The 24,377-nt window shown below is 40.5% G+C and overlaps 1 protein-coding gene across 1 annotated transcript in view; it reads left to right on the forward strand.

Moving 5' to 3' along the window:
• Positions 1-24,377, forward strand: part of gng7 (guanine nucleotide binding protein (G protein), gamma 7) — a 50,299-nt gene that overhangs the window by 7,762 nt on the left and 18,160 nt on the right. The window contains exons 2-3 of the mRNA XM_061968064.2: positions 7,407-7,494; positions 7,745-8,008. The gene's annotated coding sequence lies outside the window, so the exon portion shown is untranslated. The remainder of the gene's footprint in view (positions 1-7,406; positions 7,495-7,744; positions 8,009-24,377) is intronic.

Raw genomic sequence — 24,377 nt, forward strand, 5'->3', positions numbered from 1 at the left:
CAAAATTCAAGATGATTTATTGTCAATTCTTAACATGCACAAGACACATAAGAACTGAAAAGTATATTTTCGGCACAGTCCCACTAAGAGCAGACATACGTTACAGGGAGACAAGACAAGACCGCCGACATATCCCAGCATGCACCGCGCGCTTCTTCTTCTTCTCCGGGGGAAAATGAAGACGGGGGAAAATGAAGTCGGCGGCTGCTTACCGTAGTTGCGATTGATTGATTGATTGATTGATTGATTGATTGAACCTTTTACCTGTTGGAGGCTCAATATTGGTCCATATATAAGGCACCCTGGATTATAAGGCGCACTGTCAGCTTTTGACAAAATTGGAGGTTTTTGCGGAAAATACGGTAATTTATTCAGAAAATATAAACAATGACAAATAAATGCTTATCCGCAACATATAACAGTAAAAAAAAACTAACAACATTATGATTTGTACATTTGTGCTTGTTCTGTTTTCAAACGAAGAAAACAACCTGAAGTTGTCTTTATTTTTAAGTTATCGTGCCGTGATTTTACCTGTCCGGCCCACTTGGGGAGTAGATTTTTCTCCATGTGGCCCCCGATCTAAAACGAGTTTGACACCCCCGCCCCAAATCAACATTTCCACTGCCCTTTGCTCGGCTCATTTTACTGTCAATATTCACTTCCGCTCGGTCTACTGCATTTTCTGTGCATTAGTGTATGTGTGTGCTATTGTTGTTACATATTCAGTGCTTTTCTCTGCATGAGTCACCAACACGCCTACACACACACACACACACACACACACACACACATTAGGTGATCATATCTTCACATGCATCAATAACACATGCCCATTGATTTCAGAGTTCCTCACATTGTTCCCTATCACGTCTTTATTTGTATTCAACAATATTTAGTTGCACTGGGGGTGGAAAAAAGAGCAAAGGCCGACTGGACCCGCTCACATCTTATTGTAGATAGTTTGTATATAGTGTGCAAAGGAAACCAGAGGGTTGACGAAGTCAGAGGGAAGTCCGAGAAAATGTGTACAATAACGATCTCAAATGTTATAAGACGGGGTGTGTTCTTATAGCGCAGTGTCGGTAACACAAACTGCGGTCGGTTAGAATTAGCAGGAAACGCGGCACGGTTTTCCTTCCTTTTTTTCGGACGTTCCATAAAACCATTTTACGACGTTAGAGCCCCCCCACCCGGGACAGCGAGGATACGGTTGCCGGGGCGATGAGGGGAAGTGGAAAAAACGCTCCTGTTGACCCGTTTTTTTTTTTTGACACCGAAAAAAAAGGGAGCGGTGGGTGGCACGGGGGCGGCATGTGGCCTCCGCGGGAGGTTCTGGTCCGATGGCGTGGCTCTGGCCCTTCAGTCCTGCATGGTCCCCCATTGGTGTTCCTGCCAGCATGAGAACAAGGACACAAACTGTGAATCATCTTTGTATTTTCAAAAAGATATTCCTCCTCAGCAGCATTTAAAGAAAATTAACAGCTTTGGTTTTTGCGGATGGTCGATTTTCTTTTGGCACTTAATGTTTTTTGTATCTTTTTTTTTTTTTTCTGTTGGGCTTTTTTTTTTTTCCAAAGAAAAAGAAAACAATTGAACTAAATATGATGTATAGATATTTATTCTAGCAATAGTCTTCCTATTAATATATACTGTGCTGATGCATCCTCTGAATAACTGAAAATAATATATACAGTATATATAGATGATAATAATCAAATCTGCAAAATGATTTTCCTAATAAAACTGAGAACTGAGACATGTCTCTTGTCTTCTAATTTTGCAGCCGTACACTTGAGAGTCATATGACTTGGTACTTGACGCATGCTAACAGTTAGCATCCTAACCTTGTTTGATAATTTTACAGCTGTACTCTTCAGAGTCATATAACTTGGTTCTTTACACATGCTAACCTTAGCATGCATTACTCATCATATCTTGTATCATGAAAAAGTAGTGGCGGGCCGTGCGTTTCCCACCTAGGCCTTCAGTGATGTCCGACTTCAACAATCATTGGTACTTTAACTTTTTAAAACAAGACAAATACTGCACTGTAATACATAAAGATTTAATTTAGACCAACAATGTGTAGAATATCCATTCATCAATCCATTTTCTACTGCTTGTCCTTTTCAGGGTCGCGGGCTGATGGCTGGGTACATCCTAGAAAAGTTGCCGCGGACAAACATTCAAACACTGAGGCCAATTTATGCTTAAAACATTTAACTGCGATGTAGTAAATCCGCAATATGTGTAGCGCAATGTGGCGAGAGTTTATATAAAATGTATGCATTATTATTATAGAAAATAAAAGCTTCGACTCCAAATGTGTCACGACGGGGCGGGAGTCGCAGCTTACTGCGGGGTTCGTTCCCCCGGTATGCAGACGGACCACTCCGGACAAGGCGTGCAGGTAGGAACATGATTTAATCTTTCAAAATCAAACACGTACCAAAAACCGAAAACAAGCAGAAGGAACAAAGTGCCGATCGCACGGAAAGCTAAGGCTACTACTTAGCACAGGAAGCGTAGACTAGAAGACAAGAAATACTAACGTAACAGGTTGCGTGTAGCAAACAATGAAGCCAGACTGAGCGTGGCGAGAGAGGTGAATAAATAGCTCTCTGATTAGTGGTGAGCGTGCCGGCCACGAACCAGAGGCAGGTGAACCCAAATAATCCCCATGGAAACTAAAACAAACCCAGAGGTGCACAAACAGGAACTAAGGGAGTCCAAAACTAACAGAAAATAACAAAACATGATCCGGGCCATGAATGCCTTCTGACCCTCTCTGCATGCAGTTGAGTATGTCCATCCATCCATCCATTTTCTACCGCTTATTCCCTTCGGGGTCGCGGGGGCGCTGCAGCCTATCTCAGCTACAATCGGGCGGAAGGCGGGGTACACCCTGGACAAGTCGCCACCTCATCGCAGGGCCAACACAGATAGACAGACAACATTCACACACTAGGGCCAATTTAGTGTTGCCAATCAACTTATCCCCAGGTGCATGTCTTTGGAGGTGGGAGGAAGCCTGAGTACCCGGAGGGAACCCACGGAGTCACGGGGAGAACATGCAAACTCCACACAGAAAGATCCCGAGACCGGGATTGAACCCCAGACTATTCAGGACCTTCGTATTGTGAGGCAGATGCACTAACCCCTCTTCCACCGTGCTGCCCCAGTTGAGTATGTGATGAGATCAAAACTGGACCCATTAATGCAGTTCTTATCAAATAGAATGGCGGCGATACCTGAGGTGTGAATTCTGGGAACATGCTTTATCAGTATCATTTTTCAAACCCCTCTTGGAAAAGATGTGCACTATAAAACATCCATTAATCCTGACTTCCTCATTTTGAAAAAAAAAAAATTAAAATCAGCACAACTTGTTTTATTTATTTTTATTTTGCAGGTTAAAGTGTTTTATATATTGAGTTCCTAACTCAGGGGTCGGCAACCCAAAAAGTGGAAAAATCCTTATTGGACCAAAAATACAAAAAAAAAATCTGTCTTGAGCCGCAAAATATGTAGATCCTTATATGAGTGTTTAAATGAAGGCAACACATGATGTTATATTAGCTATAATAGACTACTATCAAAATGACTACGTGTCGCAGGCTGATGCAAAACTTCGTCGAAAGAAATGTTGAAATGTAATATTTATTCGATACATTTTTACAACATTGGAAAACATTACTAAAACAGAGGCTTTTCAGCGGGTGAGATAACTCCTGGAAATTACTGGCTTAGAATGGCCAAAGGTAAAGATGTGTGCGTTCAAGTCGAAGTAAACGGAAACTTCAAATAAAATGACCTCAAATATACCTAAAATACGAGGCATAATGATGCATTATGTACATACAGCTAGCATAAATAGCATGTTAGCATCGATTAGCTTTCAGTCGTGCAGTGGCCAAATATTTCTGATTAGCACTCCACACAAGTCAATAACATCAACAAAACTCACCTTTGTGCATTCATGCACAGCATAAAACGTTGGATGGACAAATAGAGACAAAGAAGGAGTGGCATAAAACACGTCTTTCTGTGGCAGCATCAAAGAAAGTTGTACATGTAAACAAAATACGGTGCGTTCAAGGACTTCCGAAATTAGGACAAAATGGCGCGCGCCAAATACTCTCATCAGTGAAGTTTTACCCATCACGCAATATCCCTAAAAAAAGCTTCAAAGTGCCTAATTTTAACCATCGTTATAAACACCCGTCCATTTTCCTGTGACGTCACATAGTGAAGCCAACTCAAACAAACATGGCGCATAGAACAGCAAGCTATAGCGACATTAGCTCGGATTCAGACTCGGATTTCAGCGGCTTAAGCGATTCAACAGATTACGCATGTATTGAAACGGATGGTTGTAGTGTGGAGGCAGGTAGCGAAAACCAAATTGAAGAAGAAACTGAAGCTATTGAGCCATATCGGTTTGAACCGTATGCAAGCGAAACCGACGAAAACGACACGACAGCCAGCGACACGGGAGAAAGCGAGGACGAATTTGGCGATCGCCTTCTAACCAACGATTGGTATGTGTTTGTTTGGCATTAAAGGAAACTAACAACTATGAACTAGGTTTACAGCATATGAAATACATTTGGCAACAACATGCACTTTGAGAGTGCAGACAGCCCAATTTTCATCAATTAATATATTCTGTAGACATACCCTCATCTGCGCTCTTTTCCTGAAAGCTGATCTGTCCAGTTTTGGAGTTGATGTCAGCAGGCCAGGGAAGCTAGGGTCGATATTCTTCTCTTGATCATCTTCGGTGGCATAAGGGACGGTGTGAGCCAAGACATCCAGGGGGTTTAGCTCGCTCGTCTGCGGGAACAAACTGCCGCCATTGCTTGCCGTGCTACTGAGGACCTTTGTCCCTGAATTGCTCACACACTCCGGCAGATTCAACGGGGGTCTGGCGGCAGATTTCTTTGACTTTATGGTTGGAAATGCATCTGCTTTGAGTGTCGCAGGATATCCACACATTCTTGCCATCTCTGTCGTAGCATAGCTTTCGTCGGTAAAGTGTGCGGAACAAACGTCCAATTTCTTGCCACTTTGGCATCTTTGGGCCACTGGTGCAACTTGAATCCGTCCCTGTTGGTGTTGTTACACCCTCCGACAACACACCGACGAGGCATGATGTCTCCAAGGTACGGAAAACAGTCAAAAAAACGGAAAATAACAGAGCTGATTTGACTCGGTGTTTCAGAAAATGGCGGATTGCTTCCCGATGTGACGCCACGTTGTGACGTCATCGCTCCGAGAGCAAATAATAGAAAGGCGTTTAATTCGCCAAAATTCACCCATTTAGAGTTCGGAAATCGGTTAAAAAAATATATGGTCTTTTTTCTGCAACATCAAGGTCTACATGTGTTTTGTGGACTTGGAGAAGGCATCCGACCGTGTCCCTCGGGAAGTCCTGTGGGGAGTGCACAGAGAGTACGGGGTATCGGACTGTCTGATTGTGGCGGTCCGCTCCCTGTATGATCAGTGCCAGAGCTTGGTCCGCATTGCCGGCAGTAAGTCGGACACGTTTCCAGTGAGGGTTGGACTCCGCCAAGGCTGCCCTTTGTCACCGATTCTGTTCATAACTTTTATGGACAGAATTTCTAGACGCAGTCAAGGCGTTGAGGGGATCTGGTTTGGTGGCTGCAGGATTAGGTCTCTGCTTTTTGCAGATGATGTGGTCCTGATGGCTTCATCTGGCCAGGATCTTCAGCTCTCACTGGATCGGTTCGCAGCCGAGTGTGAAGCGACTGGGATGAGAATCAGCACCTCCAAGTCCGAGTCCATGGTTCTCGCCCGGAAAAGGGTGGAGTGCCATCTCCGGGTTGGGGAGGAGATCTTGCCCCAAGTGGAGGAGTTCAAGTACCTCGGAGTCTTGTTCACGAGTGAGGGAAGAGTGGATCGTGAGATCGACAGGCGGATCGGTGCGGCGTCTTCAGTAATGCGGACGCTGTATCGATCCGTTGTGGTGAAGAAGGAGCTGAGCCGGAAGGCAAAACTCTCAATTTACCGGTCGATCTATGTTCCCATCCTCACCTATGGTCATGAGCTTTGGGTTATGACCGAAAGGACAAGATCACGGGTACAAGCGGCCGAAATGAGTTTCCTCCGCCGGGTGGCGGGGCTCTCCCTTAGAGATAGGGTGAGAAGCTCTGGCATCCGGGACGAGCTCAAAGTAAAGCCGCTGCTCCTCCACATGGAGAGGAGCCAGATGAGGTGGTTCGGGCATCTGGTCAGGATGCCACCCGAACGCCTCCCTAGGGAGGTGTTTAGGGCACGTCCGACCGGTAGGAGGCCGCGGGGAAGACCCAGGACACGTTGGGAAGACTATGTCTCCCGGCTGGCCTGGGAACACCTCGGGGTCCCACAGGAAGAGCTGGACGAAGTGGCTGGGGAGAGGGAAGTCTGGGCTTCCCTGCTTAGGCTGCTGCCCCCGCGACCCGACCTCGGATAAGCGGAAGAAGATGGATGGATGGATCAAGGTATATATTGACGCTTACATAGGTCTGGTGATAATGTTCCCCTTGGAAATTGGGAGAAATTCGGGAGAATGGTTGCCCCGGGAGATTTTCGGGAGGGGCACTGAAATATGGGAGTCTCCCGGGAAAATCGAGAGGGTTGGCAAGTATGCCTTAGTTGTAGATTATAATTATTGGTTTGCAAAAATATATTTTTTAGAACAATTAGGTGACATTGCAAAATTTCCCACGGCACATCAGTCAATATCTTACGGCACACTAGTGCCGATATCATTTTGTCTATTAAATAGAGGGGAGGCCTGCAAAAATGTTTTCTTTTTTCTAGGGGGGTGTAACGGAAAATAATTGAGAAGCACCGCATGAATGTAAGAAATCCAAAACCAGACGTTTTTTGTTTTTTTTTGTTATCCCTCCCCGCCATCATTGGCACTCTTTTGGAGGGTTTAGTGACGCAAACAGGAAGTAGCAGCGTAACACACGCACACAAGGAGTCCATGCAGTCAGCAGGGAAAGAAAGCCATTATCATATGAATGTGCATTAAAAAAAAAAAAAAAAAAGCGACTCCATGTCGTCATCCATTCTCAGCGCCATGCAGGCAAGAGCGCGGCAGAGAGCCTACGCATCCGCTGTCTCCTCCTCCTCCTCCTCCTCCTCCTCCTGTTAACCCCTAACATCTGCTCGCTGGCGTCTCCATGGCGACGGTGTGACGTTGGCGGCGGTTGTCGCATGCGTGCGCGGCGTGACCCCGCTGGGGACAGGGATGCATTACAACACTCGCACAGGTCTCCCGCCGCCGAATGACGGATGGACAAGAGGGACGTGCCCCTCGCCGCCGCCCTCTTCCTCCTCCTCCTCCTCTCTCTTGCCTAGATCTTAATGAGATCATCTTCTTGTGCTTGCAGACATCTGGGAAAGACTTGAGAGGCCCAAAAATGAGCGTGGGCGGAGGAAGGCCGACCCTGTCAGCAGCAGGCTGATATCTTTTTAGTGGTGAGTCATGAGTGAGGGGCTTCCACCGGCTCGTTCCGTTCGAAAACCAAGCCGTAATCATCTGCGGCATGACACATGCAGGGGGGAGGGGGGGGGGGGGGGGGGTGAATGCAACACATGGGAGGGGGAGAAAGGTGAGGAAGGAAAGAGCAACGTACAAGCATCACTTCATGTATCAGTAGAAATGAGGCCAATGCGGTATGAAGGCTTATAAATAGCCCATCCCAGTCCACCCTTATGTGCCTTCCAGAAGCCGTCGGACCAAAGATTTCCGGAAGCTACAACAAGACGTGGCTTGAAGCCCTCCCACACCCATGTGTCACCCTTCAAGGTCAAAACGTCTCAACACCGAAGGAGTGAAAGTGAGAGTCCACGTCCACAAGCAGCACTCCCAGTGCTGCGAGGGCGAAATGTGTTTGTGTCGGGCCTGACAGGAATAGAAGGAGCTGGCCCAGCCCCACCTGCCGTGGATGAGGAGCACCACAAGTGGAACCACAGCGCTCCCTCGTGGAAGGTAATGAACAGTTCCTCTGGCCCTATAGCAGTGCTTTGCAATTATTTTCTGTCACACCCTTCCCTAAAAAGAAGAAAACACGTTGCACCCACTCTCTGATTTATTACATAGTTTGTCTATGAAAATGTTATAAATACACCTCTGCAGAACATTGTATCCATAGTAGCATTCAAGACAACAGAAAATAAAGAAATAAAACTTAACTTACAACAAAGAATAAATGTATTAACACTGTAACAGAAAATATTTAAAGTGCAACAATTTGCCTGAAAAAAAAAAATCATTATTTATATTAAACTATAAATATTTTTTAACTGACTTGAACCATATGATACTGTAAGTAAGATTAAATAAACGTAATAGATCAGCGGTTCTTAACCTGGGTTCGATCGAACCCTAGGGGTTCGGTGAGTCGGCCTCAGGGGTTCGGCGGAGGTCAAGACACGCCCGACTCATCGTGTAAACAAAAACTTCTCCCTGTCGGCGTATTATGAATACCCCCAAACAATGCTCCCTCTAATTTTCCATGTGTGAGCAAACGCAAAAACTCCTTGAGCATTCATGTGGAGCACATGTGAGCAACATCCGACGTGCACATGCACTGTGGTCACACCTGCAGCACACCTGTCCCAAACCTGACTAAATAACAAGTTCAATGTTTTATTATTGTAATCAAATGACAGCAGTCATTTCCATGAGATTATTTTCTAATATAAGTGTTTTGGCCCACTTACAATGACTATAACATATTGTTTTTCATGAGTTGTGTACTAGTATTATATATCTGGGTGGGGGTCCTGCTTTGGAAATAATGTGTTTTCAGATATCGCATTTAGTTCCAACTAAAACATTCACATGTTGCACAATGAGATGTAAACATGGGATTATGTGTACATTCCTGTAACTTTCCGTTTGTAAAATATATCTTTATCAGTATTTCTTTAATATAATAACATCATTTTATGATTACGGTTCGGGTTCGGTGAAGGCGCATATGAAACTGGTAGGGTTCGGTACCTCCAACAAGGTTAAGAACCACTGTAATAGATAATTATAAATCCAAATTGCAGCATCAACTCAGTAGCATAAAATATAAAACACTTTAACTTTGAGGAAAAATATTTTTAAACTGAAAAATAAGATTAAATAGGTGTAATAGATTAGAATTGATCATCAACATTACCTCAGAAGCACAATATATGAAACACTTTAACTTACAAAAACAATAAAGCCATTTGTGCTGATTTTTAAAAAATCCAATTGAGGAAGTCAAGAATAATGGCTACAATAAGCACGTTTTGCATTCATTCATTCATTCATGTATTTATTTGACAGGGACAATACGATTAAACATTGCTACTGTTGCGTCAGACCAGTTCTTCCTCCAAGGGAATTTAAGTTACTGGTCAATCCCAAGTTCTTTTGGATGACATATTTGCTGAGTAAGAAGGATCACCAGGACAGAATAGGAATATCATCAAGTTTTACTGAAATTTCAGGAGAACAACCCAGACTAATACATTCATACCGGCTTCCTAAGTTGTTCTAACACTCATACGGAAGAGCCTCCTTCTTACACAAAAAGAAAGCCCCCACCTCTCAGGGAAGGAACACGGCCTCATTGTTTTAATGCTGATAAGATATAAGGGAGTACTCCAAGTCCTACATTCCAAGTCTTCAAGGTAACACACACAGTTTACTTGCGGACAAATAGAAAGAGAACAAATGGAAAAAACACTAGCTGTTTTCAAATATGACTATGAATGGAAAGAAATAACTCTTGCATATACATATATATATATATATATATATATATATATATATATATATATATATATATATATATATATATATATATATACATTCTTCACACTACCAACAGGTAATTGATGTCAAAGTACATAAGACTTATAGCCACAGGCTAATTTGCAACCCTTGTGCCTGGTTAGGCTTTTAAAAAAAGATGATAAAAGTGTAAAACACATACAATAGGATTAAGACAATTACAAAAATAAAAACACATTGAAAATAATTGGCCCTATTTGTCCATTTGTCCATACTACATCCAGTTCTAGTGCTCAAACTTCTGTTTTTCCCTAAGCCACCTTTTCAGTTTTGTGGAGTAAAGTTTAATATCCGACTGTGACTTGCAGGACACAGCTTTACTAAGCGGGGTTTGAAGCATGATACTGATAAAGCATGTTCCCCCTATAAGAACTGCCATATATGTGGCCCGAAACAAGATTTAGTTTGTAGTCCCAGTTCGGTCTTTAATATTACTTGTTTACTATTATCATTACTATTACTATTATTAGACTTCTGAGGGACCTACACCCCACCCCAGCCCACCCTAAACCTAACATCACAGCCCCACATACACACTCACTATGTTTACATGCACTAAAAAACTAATTGTTGACTTAATTTGGTTCAAACTGACTGAACAAAACACATGCAAAAATCAGAATTTATTTTTTCATTTCATTGTATGGAAAATAACATAAATAAGCTTTGTGATGGTGTTGTCCCGATACCAATGGTACCAAAATTAATCCGATACTTTTCGGCAGAGGTGGGACCAAGTCATTGCTTTGCAAGTCACAAGTAAGTCTCAAGTCTTTACCCTCAAGTCTCGAGTCAAGTCCCGAGTCAAGACAGGGCAAGTCCGAGTCAAGTCCAAAGTCAAGACTGGAAAGTCTCAAGTCAAGTCCCAAGTCCTGCATTTTGAGTTTTGAGTCCTTTCAAGTCATTTAACCACAGACTAATATATTTACACAGATTGTGTATGCTTTTAAAACGCTGTATTTATTTATTAAAACAAGTGCATTTGAAATTGCAGGGAAAAAGATAGTGCTGACATTGCACTTCAAAATAGCACTATTAACCAGTCATTTTAAACATGTAACTCATTCCTTTACAGAATAAACACATTTGAAAAAAAACAAGTGCAACTGTACTTATTTGCACAAAAGTGTTAACATTGTATTTCCATGGCATATTGCATTGTAACTAGTTCCACAGCAGTTTCTATCCTGTTCTTACCTTATCTCATTGATCTCATCTCATACTGTATGTGTGTTTATGTGTGCGTACACATGAAAAACATAACAAATATATGAACATAACAATGAACAGAGTTGTACTTTTTAGATGTCAGGACCCTATGCAATATGTACACATATTCTTAATATAGTATACATTTTAACTGACCTTTATTTGACTATGTTTGTCTTTTTGTAGATGGCTAAAATACGCGGTGCTGCTGACCGCCGTCTAACGTTACGTTACTGTGTGTGATACATTGACTAACGTAATGTTACTGTGTGTGATACATTGACTAACGTAACGTTATGTATAGGTACCTCATGAAACCCTGCTTAAAAAAAAATCACTTGACAAAAAGTATGAATAAGGTAGCAAACTGCAGTGGACGCAACAGATTGCCGTGTTTGCAATGACGTTAAAGCCATAGACATCTTATAAGTAGACGCAGCATTGGTTGCTGTGACGTGAGCAATTTGGCCGCCATCTTGAAGTGCTGATGAGGAGCCGGCGAGCAGCCTAAACTGACAGATGACAGGTAGAAATCAAAGATGGTGGTGTTCAGCGTTTTCCTGCTCAAATGAGCGGACTGTTGAAAATAGGAATCGGGGGATTACTTTTCACAAGTGAGATTGAACATTAACGTACTATTGGTTGTATTTTATGAAAATAATATTACCACAGAGTTGAGAAGGAGCAAAGATCTTCAATATTTGTATGTGAAAATCACAAATAAATCTTCTGGGGGAGGATGACGCCCCTACAGGGGTTTGCTTTACAAACTTTCAGCCCCACCTAAAACAAAATTCACCAGCCACCCCTGATTATGATGCATTCTCATTTTAGGCAAAGTATAAGACAATACTTTCTTAACAGTATAATTGTAACCAGGAATCAGTCTTCAAGTAACAATATTCAAATACTAACATTGTTGGGTTAAACAGAATTTGGTTTTATTCTGAATCCAGTGAAACAGATTGGTGGTTTTAGCTGATATGAAGACTTTCAGGTGTTTATATATGTTTAAGTATTTGGCAGACGCTTTTATCCAAAGCGACTTACATAAAATAATACATATAAAACAATCACTGCAAACATTATCATTTAAGGGAAGAATGTAATAGAAAATATCAATACAAAGTGTCAAGACAGAATAAACTCTCTGCTGCTGAAGCAACAGAGATACAGTCTATGGTCCCTAAGATATATAGATATCTAATGTATTCATACATTGTTTATGTAGGATACACACATATGTATATATAACCTAATCATATTGTTTCTTCAATTTAAAAATAGATTACCGTTTTTCTCCCCCTTCTCTGGGATTATATTCCCAGTTTTGATCTCGGACGTCTGGTCACTTATAGCGTATAAGAATATTATATTACTGTTAAGCAAACTATGAATAATAAAACACGCCAAAACATGTGTCTGTTATCATAGCTACACGTATGACAAAAAAGGGGGTGAAAATCAGTGGTATTCAGTGAGGTAAAATGAATTAAATGCGCTGACAGTTCATTGCTCCTGCCAAATGAATTGCACTGAGTGGAGCGGATCACCACTCCAAGATGGCGGCCCCGCGCCTCGTCTGCGCCAGTAGGCAGTAGCGCTCTATGCTGCGTCTACTTATAAGATGTCTATGGTTATAACGTTAGCAGTGAGTTTACAGCCTCACTGATTTAACTACACAGCAAATAAAAGTCACGTTACTTAGCCAATAAACGTTATCTTACATTCAAAACTTACCCTTCTTTGTGCAACTTCAAATGTCGAACGAAGTTGGAAGTTGTTGCGTCTCCGTCTGTAATATTCGAACTGCGTGATTTGCATACGGCAATTCGTTTTTTGTTGACCAAGTCGTAGTTTTTATACCCGAACGAAACCAACTTTAACATAATTGTTTCTCACTGGCACGTTGTTGGACAACTCTTGTTCATTGGTTGTCCTGCAATTTGATTGGATGAATGCTGTGTGATGAAAACAACGTAAATCTAATTTGATTGGCTGTTGTACTGACAGCACACCAGCTGACAGGAACAACACGCTGATAGACAGACGAAGAAAATGAAAAATACGGAGCGCTCCCAAATAACTTTTTAAGCTTTGGATTTTGGGGAAAGTGGCAAGTCATGTCAAGTCATGTCAAGTCATGTCAAGTCAAAAGGCTCAAGTCCAAGTGAAGTCACAAGTCATTGATGTTAAAGTCTAAGTCCAGTTGCAAGTCTCTTCACATTTTGTCAAGTCGAGTCTAAAGTCATCAAATTCATGACTCGAGTCTGACTCGAGTCCAAGTCATGTGACTCGAGTCCACACCTCTGCTTTTCGGTACTTTTCTAAATAAAGGGGACCACAAAAAATTGCATTATTAGCTTTATTTTAACAAAAAATCTTACAGTACATTAAATATATGTCTCTTATTGCAAGTTTGTTCTTGCATAAAATAGTGAACATACAAGACAACTTTTGTTTTATTAGTAAGTAAACAAACAAAGGCTCCTAATTTAGCTGCTGACATATGCAGTAACATATTGTGTCATTTTCCATTCTATTATTTTGTCAACATTTTTAAGGACATGTGGTAGAAAATTAATTATTAATCGACTTGTTCATTTTCTGTTAATATCTGCTTACTTTCTCTTTTAACATGTTCTATCTATGCTTCTGTTAAAATGTAATAATCACTTATTCTTCTGTTGTTTGATACTTTACATTAGTTTTGGATGATACCACAAATGTAGGTATCAATCCGATACCAAGTCGTTACAGGATCATATATTGGTCACATTCAAAGTCCTCATGTGTCCAGGGACATATTTCCTGAGTTTGTAAACATAATATACATTTTAAAAAAATTAAAGAAGATGTTGTGATGCCAAAAAATATCAACGTAATGATAGTAGTATCGACTAGATACATGCCTGTACTTTATATCATTTTGATTGATTGATTGATTGATTGATTGAGACTTTTATTAGTAGATTGCACAGTACAGTACATATTCCGTACAATTGACCACTAAATGGTAACACCCGAATAAGTTTTTCAACTTGTTTAAGTCGGGGTCCACGTTAATCAATTCATGGTGAAATTACAGTGGATGTTAGGTGTAGATCCACCAATGGCGTTTGTTTACATTTTGATGCCGGTGACCGGTACGTTTCAGAGACGGTATTGTACCAAAAATTATTCATTAGTATCGCGGTACTATACTAAAACCGACATACCGTACAACCCTAGTCCCTATGTTTACATCATCGAGTGGTCTGCTGCTTCCTCGCTTCCTTGCTCCTTGTAAGTTTATTGTAGATCATAAATAATGCATCTCACCTGGACAGAAGACGTCTGAGTAGGTATTCCGACAAGTTGGTACACTTTGACAGTCACTTAGGACCCGAAACTGGCGAGGACGACACGAAAAGACGCTTTGTCGTCCCCAGTTGGTTTTGCATAATAGATCCCCTTTAAGAAGTCAGAACAATATTTAATTTATTCTTCTGCCATGGAAAAGTATAATATGCCTCTGTTGTTAATTCATTTTGAAAAATAAGTAGAACTGGGTTAACATATTTCATTGTTGAAGTACTGTTTTAGCACATTCAACAATATTGTGATGTTATTGATAATTGTGGTGATTTTGGTCACAATAACCATCCATCCATTTTCTACCGCTTATTCCCTTTTGGGGTCGCGGGGGGCGCTGGAGCCTATCTCAGCTACAATCGGGCGGAAGGCGGGGTACACCCTGGACAAGTCGCCACCTCATCGCAGGGCCAACACAGATAGACAGACAACATTCACACTCACATCCACACACTAGGGCCAATTTAGTGTTGCCAATCAACTTATCCCCAGGTGTATGTCTTTGGAAGTGGGAGGAAGCCGGAGTACCCGGAGGGAACCCACGCAGTCACGGGGAGAACATGCAAACTCCACACAGAAAGATCCCGAGCCCGGGATTGAACCCAAGACTACTCAGGACCTTCGTATTGTGAGGCAGATGCACTAACCCCTCTGCCACCGTGAAGCCCACATCAAACATAACAATAACCATGATATGAAATGTTCATATTGTTACATCCCTTTTGTGTTAGATTTGTTTCCATTAGCAACATGTTTGCATTTGTTTTAAAACGTTCGGCAGTTGTTTTTCTGTTGCATTTGTCTAGTGCAGACCTGGGCAAAATACGGCCCGCGGGCCACATGCGGCCCATTTAGATTTTCAATCCGGCCCGCCGGACGTAATTTTTGAGACCTTTAACATCAAAACTGTAGCCGCCATTATGATGTGCAGTGCTGTTTTTAAATGACCGCAAGTCTTGTACTATAGAAAGAACTTCAATGGTTGAAATCTGCGCTTTTGAGTGTTGGACGAGTTATACGTCACAGCAGCTCAGGCCAGAAACAAAGCAGAGTGGGCGGGGTTTGTTTTCGGAGCAGCCACCCCAAAACGCATGTGTCAGGAACTAGGGATGTCCCGATCCAGGTTTTTGCACTTCCGATCCGATACCGATATTGTTTTTGCACTTCCGATCCGATACCGATACGGACCGATACCGATACCGACCGATACTGGCCTATCCGAGCATGTATTGAAGTTTAAAGTTATTTAGCCTACTTAGTTGTCAGAATCATGTTGAAAAGGGTTTTAGTACTCTTGATAACAACTAGCCAGCTGAATTAGGGGAGTTTGAATAATACACAATGGTTGGTAACAAGAAACTGACCTGTTTATTCAAGAATAAACACAAAATAGACAAAATTATACATGACAAACAGAAATGGCATCATTGAACTAGGGCTGGGCGATATGGCCTTTTTTTAATATTGCCATATTTTAAGGCCATGTCACGATACACCATATATATGTGGATATGTTTAGTCCATGTCACGATACACCATATATATGTGGATATTTTGCCTTAGCCTTGAATGAACACTCGATGCATATAATCACAGCAGTATGATGATTCTATGTGTCTACATTAAAACATTCTTCTTCATACTGCATTAATATATGCTACTTTTAAACTTTCATGCAGAGAAGGAAATCACAACTAAAAAAATCACTAATTTTTTTCATACGGTGTTGATGTGGAAATGTTTGCCTCGGCATTTTGATGGTGTGGACATGTGGCACCGAATGGAGATAAGCGTCTCGGCAGACGTTACAATATTTGAACAATGATGACGAAAACTGTTTTCTCTGTCGTGTCCGTGTGTCGAAAATTGTTATGCGCTTATTTTTTTATTAGATTTTGTGCGTGGCATAGATTTGCTGTGCGCAATTGCACAAGCGCGCACCTTAGAGGGAGCGTTGCTAGCACGGCTGCACTAGCATCTCAGCTAACGTTAGCCATGCTACCTCTCTGCTCGGGGAGGGCGTATACGTATGTGACGTATGACGTGACAGTATGTGATGTGTGTAAGAAGGTGCGCTTGCTGTCTGTGAGAGGAAGACACAGGAAAGAGTGAGAAGAGCCTGTCGTGTAATGCCAGCAGCTAAAAGCAACTGCGTGAGAATCCACAGACCTGTGGATGTGTTGAAGGTGTGCTGGAAAATGCGGAACGGAAATAAGGGAGCAGCAGAAAAGTGGAATGTATTATTTAGATAGGTGCGTTGGAAAACACGGACCGGAGGTTTTTTTTAAACTGGATCTGGATCGGCATTTTCCCATGCCTTGCCGATACGCATTTTTTGGCAAATATCGGCGGCCGATCCGATCCAAATATCGGATCGGGACATCCCTATCAGGAACAGATGCGGAAGCACATTTTTACAACAAATTTCTGCATAAAAGTGAAAATATATCATATCATATGTGTTTTTTACCCTTTGCATTCATATTTTGTTACATTTTTGTTGTGTTTTGCTTGATTGTAAAAGATACGCAACAATGGAGGAGCTGGTCTGAGAAGTAAAAGAGGAGCGATGTTGATATGTTGTTAATATTCAGTGTTTTATTGATCATTGTTAATCTAGTAAATGTCACTTTATTTTCATGTACATTTTGGATGTCCCATTCAGTAAAAAAAAATGTAAATTCCATTCCGTTTTTTTGAGGTGGTCATACTTGTTTAGAATTCAATCGGACGTTGTGACTTTTGGTATTGGTGTTACTGAAAAAAAGGACCCAAACACACATACTGTACAGCAGAGTTTTACAGCTAAATGTGTACATATCATTTATACACACATACACATTGGCCCCCCAGACACATTTTTTCTCTCAATGTGGCCCCCGAGTTGAAATATTTGCCCAGCTCTGGTCTATGGCACGCCAATATGCGCCTTTAATGTTTCCTTTTCATCTTCCTGCCCGCAGACACAGCACCGCCATCTGAGTGATGGGCATGTCAAGCGTGGTTTAAAAGGAAGTAAGATGAAGGAAAGATTACTTTCATTCACATCCACTAACCATGTTTTTACCATTTAGCTCACAATTAATACAAATTCAGGCATGTGATTTTTCCGTCTAAAGTCGGAATTCCGTCTTTTTTAATCTCGGGGGGAAAAAAAATAATTATCTCCCGTTTTTCCTGTTTTTTTTCCGACCCTAATTCAAGATTCGAGATGTAGTTTATATTACGCCGTAGTTGATTGGTCAATATGTTCCTTGTGACCAATCAGGACATGTTAATAACGTCATCATTCATAATGGTTATTACCGCCATTTTCCATATGTAAACGATGTCGGTTCTCGAGAGAAAGGACGCTTTACGAGTAAAAGAAATTGATAAACATGTCAAAAATCAGTTTCGATGGGACTGGATGGAAAGGGAAATCACTGATACTGTTGGGAAGAAGGAAGTTACGACTTTGTTCGGTGATTTTATTCGAAAAATCGATCGTCCCGGAAAGGTTTTGTGCACGTGGTGTCATGATAATATTGACTATGGATCACGAGGTTTCAAGGCTTTGGAAGTACTTGCGAAACGCCAAAAACATATGAAACAACTGGAAGCAAGGAAAACGAACTTTTCACTAGCTGCTACTTTTGGATGTCAACCGAAAGTGAGCAAACCTTACGGACTTCATCCTTTGTTTACATCGACATCGAGAGGAAAGATCCACCCAAACAAGCCACTTCAGTTGCAGACAGGGTTGTTAATAATGAGGTAAGATAAAAAATATTTGCTTGCGAAATACGCATGTTTGTTTTAAATATTAACCAATTATTGCTTTGCGAAATATAAATGGGTTTTTCTAAAAATAAAAAGCCACTTGAAAATATATTATGAAATTACAGAAATTCAAAGAGTCGCATTATTGATTCCAGTTAACAATTTATTTGAAATAAATTTGCATATAATACTATTTTGTAATATTAAGTTCTTATGTAGTCTCTTGAAACAATATTGTCAGTGGAAGGTAAATATTTTCACACTTGTTTCATGCAATATGTCAGAGTCCTCACATTATTATTATTTCCTATTTTCAAATATGAGTAAACAATACTAAACATGTTTAATTATTTTCATAAATGTATATCCTATTTTGGCCAAAAGAATGAAATGTTTACATTTGGTATTTTGTTATATTTATAACTAAACTTGTAGGCAATTAGGCATATACATTAAAACTGTGACTTGTTATTAGTGGTTATGTATTTTACAATTAATTGTGACGACCTGGGCGCATTGTGATGCGGGGTTCGTTCTCTCAGGAATGCAGACGGGCGTCAGACACAGCGTGCAGGTAAGAAAGTATTTATTTACGAAATAACTCAGAATAAACAAAGAAAAGGGTGCTCATAGCACATAAGGCAAAAACTAAAAGAGCTAGCATGGGAGCTAGAAGGTAAAAAAGGAGTTTAGCGTGGAAGCTAACAGGTACAGAGCCGGAACAAAAGTCGTCAACTGTTGCACGAAAACAAACTACGAAGCCAGAACGAATGACAGGGAGGACAGACTTAAATAATAATGTCAGTGATGACAAACAGGTGCGTGTCGGGAACAAACGCGGCAGGTGAAAATAATAAGCAGCCATGGCAACAAACTCAGGTGTACAAAACAGGTACTCAAGGAGTCCAAAACTAACCACAAACACAAGTATCTAGAAAACGTAAATAAAAAATATGATCCGGGCAGCGGATCACAACATTAATGCTACTTTCTGATAGCATATATCATGTAATAGTCTTAACTTTAAAATATATTTTGCATAATAATAAATCTTGGCAAACCTGTTACACCACTGATCATTTTTTAGTGACTAAATACTGTTGGGACTGAACCATATACAGTGATTCATTAGGATCATTGGGTTATGTATGTTCTATTAATGATGTTTTCATGTCTTTAAACACTCAAATATTTTCTTCAAATGGTGCTGTCTTTGTTAATTTTAGCATGTTAAATTGGTGAAAAACCAGGAGCTTCGGGGGACAAAGGCCCCCAGACCCCCGGAAATTTTTTCAGGCTTTTTCATTGTGGTCAAATCACATGTCTGCAAATTCTTGAGAATCAAGCAAATGCGAGTCTGTCAGCTGGCTGCTGCAGCAACCTTATATGACAGTGATGGCGTTGTATACAGCAATGTAATGTTCATAAGTGACACAATCATGCAGTGAAATAATGAAAGTGTCAGAATAATTGTATCTAAGTTATCACAAAACTTTGTGTTACATTGAGTTCAGCTGGCCCTGCGAGAGGATTCAAGCTGTCTTTGATCCTACCAAGCAGAAGGCTTGTAAAACTCCACTGTGTACGATGGGAAGCAACATGAAGGCGTCGGTTTCTTTCTTCTATTGTAATCCACAGGAAGATATTGTCGTGACCCGAGATATACAAAGCTTAGAGGAGGCAGGGCCTGACCCCCCTCCAGGCACCTTTTCTTTAAACTGTTTTACGACCTTTTCTTTGAACTGTTTTGTAACCAAAGGCGATGGCTGTTTACGACCCCCCTTCCTTAGAAACAGCTGTTGCCATGTAATCAGGGAAAGTCCAAATAAAAGGGGAGGCGTACAATCTTTCGTCAGAGCGTGGGACGACACTGTAAAGGGTACAGCGTCTACGCGTTTCTCCTAAGTTCAGCTAAATTGACTTCTGTTTCTGTTTAATTCCTTGCTTCTTGTCTTGTTTAATAGATGTCATCAGTGTTTGAACTTGACAGAAAGACACATACAAATAGAAGTAAGTGTATTCCAACAGACTGCATGCCTCGGTGTGAGAATCAATTCCATTCATTGTCCAACACGGAAGTGCAGCGTCAGTTGTTTGGGTGTCTAATTGTTTTTGTGCAACACACCATGAACACTCACATGTTTGGAGCTCACATGGAGGAGTGTCGTGCACTAAGAGGCAAAGATGTGGGCGTGGCTTTGCGGCTGAGAGGCCTAGGATTGGTGGAATATTGACATTCTATAAATATTAATTTTTACACTTGGCGAGAAATATAGCACTCACATTTAGATTTAGATTTAACGTTAAGATTTAAATTTAACATTTTGGTTTAGATTTAAAATTTAGATTTAGGATTTATATTTGACATTTAGATTTAACTTTTAGGTTTAGATTTAACATTAATATTTGCATTTAATATTTAGATTTGACATTCAGGTTTAGATTTAAGATTTAGATTTGCATTTAATATTTAGATTTGACATTTAGGTTTAGATTGAACATTTAGAGCTCACATTTAGATTTAACATATAGATTTAGATTTAAGATTTAGGTTTCAATACAACAATACATGCTTCCATCTGTTGAAAATCTCTATGGAGATGATGATTTCATTTTGCAGCATGATCTGGCACCTGCCCACAGTGCCAAAACCACCAGTAACTGGTGTACTGACCATGGCATTACTGTCCTCCATTGAGAATTTGTGAGGTATTGTGAAGAAGAAGCTGAAAGACACCAGACCCAATAATGCAAATGAGCTAAAGGCCGCTATTGAAGCATCCTGGGCATCCATAACACCTCAGCAATGCCACAGGCTGATTGCCTCCATGCCACGCCGCATTGGTGCAGCAATCCGTGCAAAAGGATTCCCAACCCGGTACTGAGTGCATTAATTCACATTTTCAAATGTTTGATTTTGTTTTGCTGTTATAAATCTTTTTTTTACTTGGTCTGAGGAAATATTCTCATTTTTTGAGATTGGATTTTTGAGTTTTCTTAAGCTGTATGCCATAAACAGCAATATTAAAATAATTAAAGGCTTGCAATATTTCAGTTGATGTCTAATGAATCCAGAATGTATGACATTTTTGTTTTTTTAATTGCATTGCAGAAAATAAAGAACTTTATCACAATATTCTAATTTTCTGAAACAGTCCTGTAGATGTACATTTAAGATTTAGGTTTAGATACAGCATTTAGATTTAACATTTAGATACAATATTTAGAGTCGACATTTCATTTAATTGTACCGTATTTTCCGCACTACAAGGCGCACCGGATTATTAGCCGCACCTTCAATGAATGGCATATTTCATAACTTTGTCCACCAATAAGCCGCCCCGGACTATAAGCCGCGCCTACGCTGCGCTAAAGGGAATGTCAAAAAAACAGTCAGATAGGTCAGTCAAACTTTAATAATATATTAAAAACCAGCGTTCTAACAACTCTGTTCACTCCCAAAATGTACGCAAATGTGCAATCACAAACATAGTAAAATTCAAAATAGTGCAGAGCAATAGCAACATAATGTTGCTCGAACGTTAATGTCACAACACACAAAATAAACATAGCGCTCACTTTCTGAAGTTATTCTTCATTCGTAAATCCTTCGTCTTCGGTGTCCGAAGTGAAAAGTTGGGCAAATGTGAGATCCAAAATGGCCGGTTCCGTCTCGTCGAAGTCATCGGAGTCAGTGTCGCTGTTGTCCAGCAGTTCTGTGAATCCTGCCTTCCGGAAAGCTCGGACCACAGTTGTGACCGAAATATCTGCCCAGGCATTTACGATCCACTGGCAGATGTTGGCGTCGTCTGGCGCTGCCTCCGTCTTAGTGAATGTGTGTTCGCCTTCTGTCATCCATTGTTCCCACGCAGTTAGTAGTCTAGCTTCGAATGCCCTGTTGACACCAATATCTAGCGGCTGGAGGTCTTTTGTCAATCCACCCGGAATGACGGCGAGTATTGAATTAAGCGCGTAAGCGTGTCTCTTAATGTGATGTTATGAGCTAGCAAATATAACAACTACACTACCCAGCATGCAACGATAGTGACGAGCATGCGCGGTAGCCCTGAGAAGCGTTGTTGTATGCTGGGAGTTAGAATGTGGTTATGAGCACGCTGTGAGTAAACGTTGAGAACTCAGTTAACACGCCTCGTCTGCATTATTTATAATTAGACAGACAACACACTTAATAGGAGCCATTTTGGGGTCTTTACATAAACACACAAATGGAAATGAAACGTCACATATCCCAGCATGCACCGCGCTTCTTCTTCTTCCGGGGGCGGGTGGTTGCTTACAGTAGAAGAAGAAGCGCTTCCTGTTCTATGGGGGCGGGTGCTTACCTTGGCGGTTGCTTGCGTAGAAGAAGAAGCGCTTCCTGTTCTACCGGGAAAAAAGATGGCGGCTGTTTACCGAAGTTGCGAGAACGAAACTTTATGAAAATGAATCTTAATATTTATCCATATATAAAGCGCACCGGGTTAAAAGCCGCACTGTCAGCTTTTGAGTAAATTTGTGGTTTTTAGGTGCGGCTAATGGTGCGGAAAATACGGTATGTGTTATTTTTAAGGCTAAAAGTAAAACATTACCAGCAAATTTACAAAAAATGTTTGTCATCACTTCTGAGAATGAAGAGTGTAGAAGAAAAGGTCATTTCCAACATCAGTATTCAAGGACAACTTTAAAACAAATGTGCATATCAGTGGTGGGGGTTCAACTATGGAATCCTCTTTACAATGAGATAAAAGATTGTAAAAATATATTCCAATTGGAAAAAATATATAAAGACAGAACAATAAGATCATATGGACAGCCATAAGTGTTTACATTTTGCTTTATATTTATTATTTTTATTATTTTTTTGTCTGCATGGTTTTGTATTTGTTTTGTATCATCCCGTGAGGTGTATATTACTTTTTTTTTGTTCGGTTTGTACTCCATGAAGTTTTGCACTTGTTGTGTTTTTTTGTGTGTTTTTTTGTTTGTTTTCATTATATTTGGATATATTTGTTTGGTTTGTATGATATCCATTGAATAAGACTCTGTATTATGTTGAAGGGGGCAGGAAAATATGAGATTTTTCTTCATCCTGCTCCTTCTCAGGCGTTGGTGTGTAAATGTGTGTTTAGTTTCTGAGGTCGAATTGTCTATCGATCAAAGATGCACATCAATGAAGGAGATAAATAAAGAAATGAAAACTTCAATGTGATTCAAATGAGCTAAATGTGAGAAAAAATGAGTCAAATCTGAGAAATATATCTGCTAGAAAAGTGTGACCGAACTTTTTACTTTCGGATGATGTTTTGTGGTTTTGGATGATTGGAGCGTCGCTCGTTGGCTTTCCCACGGGCTTGCTATGATAGGCTGTGATCTCCCTATAATCCAAGCCTCCATTGTCGGCCCCTATATATAAGATGAAGCCTTCTTTCAACAGCTCGCTGCGTCATCTCTTGCAGGATGACAACAAAAGCGATTGCGTCTTGCTGTGACATACTTGCCAACCTTGAGACCTCCGATTTTGGGAGGTAGGGTAGGGGGTGGGGGGCGTGGTTAAGAGGGGAGGAGTATATTGACAGCTAGAATTCACCATTCTACATCCTGAAAATATGCAAACAAAACTGTGTTTAGATAATTGATACTTCAAACTTGCATAAATAAATATTAAGGAATATAACATAACTTGGCTTCTGAGAGCTTCAAAATGTAATGAATAAAATGCTAAAGTTGTTGATAAACAAGCAATTAATTTAATAATTAAATATGGTCATTTTAAATGAATTATTATGATCATTTAAAATTAATTATTTCAAATATGTTTATTTTAATGTATAATTCTATGGCTGGATGTAATAAGGAGTCAGAAAAAAATAAAAATAAAAATACAATTAATTTTGATATTTTTAGCAAAATATAGTAAAAATGTATTTAGTTTTTTTTTTTAATTATTAATAAATATATTTATTTTTAGGTAAGATAAACATAATAATACAATTTATCTCTAGTCTGGTTTATTTAGTTCTTGTCACCCTGTTGTCCTCCCGTCTGAAAAAAGGCTGTCCTCACTCAGGTCCGCAGTCCGCATGGAGCTGGAGGGGGCGTGGCCTCCAGCTCCGGCTGAAAATCAGGAGATTTTCGGGAGAATATTTGTCCCGGGAGATTTTCGGGAAAGGCGCTGAATTTCGGGAGTGTCCTGGAAAAT

This window comes from Nerophis lumbriciformis, linkage group LG08, assembly GCF_033978685.3.
Source record: "Nerophis lumbriciformis linkage group LG08, RoL_Nlum_v2.1, whole genome shotgun sequence".
Taxonomy (NCBI): Eukaryota; Metazoa; Chordata; class Actinopteri; order Syngnathiformes; family Syngnathidae; genus Nerophis; species Nerophis lumbriciformis.